The following is a 2,896-nucleotide window of genomic DNA, read 5'->3' on the forward strand; positions in this document are numbered from 1 at the left end:
ATGCAGCTGGGCTCGGGGGGCCACGCCACCTATGAGTGGAGTCAGGTGAGGCCCCGAATGTCCAGAAGCTGAGTATTTATTATGTATAGGTTAGGGGGCAGGGCAGTGAGTGAAGTCATCTTTAAGGATAGTGATAGGGTCGTGAGCAGTAAAACAAGGGGTCCACCCCCATTAGATCATCGAGACACGGAGGTGGGCCATGCGCAGTGAAGATAGTGCAGTGTGTGATACCTCTGTCTATGGGCAGCTACTTCTAAGAAGATTTATGGGGGGATGCTTTAAGTGACACAGTAGTGACAGAGCTGTCAGGGTCTACCGCCACCCACTGGCAGCTTCCAATGAGTTCTATAGGAAGATGCTTTTCGAGAAGCAAAGTTCACAGTCACCAAGGTGCAATTGCCAGTCTGAGGGCAGCCTTCCAGAAGAACGGAAGCAAGGTCCTAGAACTCCTTTATCAGGAGGAGTGGCGCTCGCCCCAAGCCTGCCATACAGCGGGTATCTTTACGATACTGAACGCTGCCGCCTGGGCCATGGATTCTTGTCCTGGTATAGCTGTTTTCCCTTAAATCATGCTCTGCCCTGTGTCTACTCTAGGCGTTCCTCTGATTATAAGCTGCTTATTCCCTAATTCCTGCTCTGTACTGTGTCTACTTAGGCACTCCTCGAATTATGAACTAAGATATTATATATATATATATATATATATGTAGGGAAATATTCTTTAGGCACTCATACTATCAACTAATATATGATTATATATAGAGGATTATATAAAGGGAAATAACTGAGTAGTAACACTATAAAGTGAGATATTTTTCAGGCCTTAATTATGCCAGGGTTCTGCTTAGCTCTTTCCTTGGTGCCTATATGGGGGATTACCCACATAGAGCAGCAACCCCTTACGTGTGAAAAAGATGCTAGTTTGCAAAGTCATTCTACCACTCATCTGCGTTTCCATCCAATCCTGGAGGTAGTCAGGACAGGGTTTTATTTATGAAACTGAAAAGCAGAAGCCTAAAGTGTCTGTTCAGGAGTTTGGTGTACAGTTGGAAATTGGCAGGTCTGGCACCCACGCTATCGTCTTCTATCCGTTGCTTTAACTTGGCTTCAAACAAGCTTGTAGAGAGGAGCAGATTGTGAGGAGATACTGTCTGAAAACCATGTTGCCATCCCCCAACCTTTGATATCCTGGGAAAACTCCAAAAAGCAGGTGCTTGAAGAGAACACAGTAAAAAGTAAAGGAAGAAACTGGGGAAAACCAACAATGGAAGGTAAAAGGGTAGAACTGAGAAGAGTCACATAAGAAGAAACACGTAGCAAAAGATATTTATCAAATTTTTTAAAAAAGTTAAACTAAGCAAAATATAGACTCATTAGCAAATTAAAGAGGGAAATTGATTCATCTTAATTGATGCAGTAAATCTACTCAAAATATTCAACACTCATTGATTTTTTTTTTAAACTCCATAAGCTGATAAAGGACATCTTCAAAAATTTCACAAAACACATCACCATAATGGTAAAATGTTGAAAGCCTTCCTTTCAAGATGGGGAACAAGGCAAGGATGGCTGCTCTCAATAATCCTCATCGATACAATAATGGAAGTCATAGCCAGTCCAATAAGCAACAAATATGTAAGGATTACAAAGAAATAATAATGTTAATATATGCAGATGAAATTATTGCATGCACAGCAATGCTAAGATAAAATTCAGATAGAACTGATAAATGAGTTTAGCAAGGTTGATGGGTAAGAATATCAATAGAGGAAAAAATCAATTTACAAGATCAATTGCATTTCCATCTTCAGCAATACCAATTAGAAAGTGTAACTTTAAAAATTGTACCATTTGGTTATCTGAATATTTGCATGTGTAAAAATTAAGCTCAGGCGGGCGGGTGCGGTGGCTCACGCCTGTAATCCCAGCACTTTAGGAGGCTGAGGCGGGTGGATCACCTGAGGTCAGGAGTTGGAGACCAGCCTGGCCAACATGGTGAAACCCGGACTCTACTATAAATACAAAAAATTAGCCGGGCGTGGGGGCGGGCACCTGTAATCCCAGCTACTTGGGAGGCTGAGGCAGGAGAATTGAGCCTGGGAGGCGGAGGTTGCAGTGAGCCAAGATCCTGCCCGCACTCAGTCTTCGCAACAAGAGAGAAACTCCCTCTGAAAAAAAAAAAAAAAAAAACCAAAAAACCATTCCCTCTTCCCGCCATCTTGGCTCCTGTGAAGGCCTACTAGGAACAGGACTTCTAAAAGGAACTATGTCTGCAACTATGTCTGTGGTCCAAGGCCATTTTCCCAGCTATAAGTGGGGTCTCTGGAACCAAAGGGAGCACACAGCTCTTCTTAAAATTAAAGGTGTTTATGCTCGAGATGAAACAGAATTCTATTTGGGCAAGAGATGCGGTTCTGTATACAAAGCAAAGAACAACACAGTGACTCCTGGCGGCAAACCGAGCAAAACCAGAGTAATCTGAGGAAAGATAACTCGGGCCCACGGAAACAATGGCATGGCTGTGCCAAATTCCGAAGCAATCTTCCTGCTAAGGCTATTGGACAGAGAATCCGAGTGATACGCTACCCCTCAAGGATTTAAACTAATGAAAATAAATGTGGATTTGGGCTCTTAAAAAAAATTTAGCTTGATTTGTGTACTTTATCTTATATCTCAGTAAAAATGTTAATGAAAATATACATTTGCAATAGCAACAAAAACATAAACTACTTAGGAATAAATTTAACATACTTCGAGAGATACTTAAAGAAAAAATGAATAAATTTAACAGTAGATGTACATGCTCTAAAAGATAAAACTGTATTGGAAGTGTTTTTGTGGTTTTTTTTTTTTTTTTTTTAAGATAGAGTCTCATTCTTGTTGCCCAGGCTGGAGA

The 2,896-nt window shown here is 41.3% G+C and overlaps 1 pseudogene; it reads left to right on the top strand.

Annotated features, from left to right (window-relative positions):
- LOC105723490 (large ribosomal subunit protein eL33-like) lies at positions 1 to 2,601 on the top strand (annotated as a pseudogene).
- Positions 2,602 to 2,896: the final 295 nt, after the last annotated feature.

Source organism: Aotus nancymaae, unplaced genomic scaffold, assembly GCF_030222135.1.
Source record: "Aotus nancymaae isolate 86718 unplaced genomic scaffold, 86718_ANA_hifiasm-v0.15.2.pri h1tg000040l, whole genome shotgun sequence".
Lineage (NCBI taxonomy): Eukaryota > Metazoa > Chordata > Mammalia > Primates > Aotidae > Aotus > Aotus nancymaae.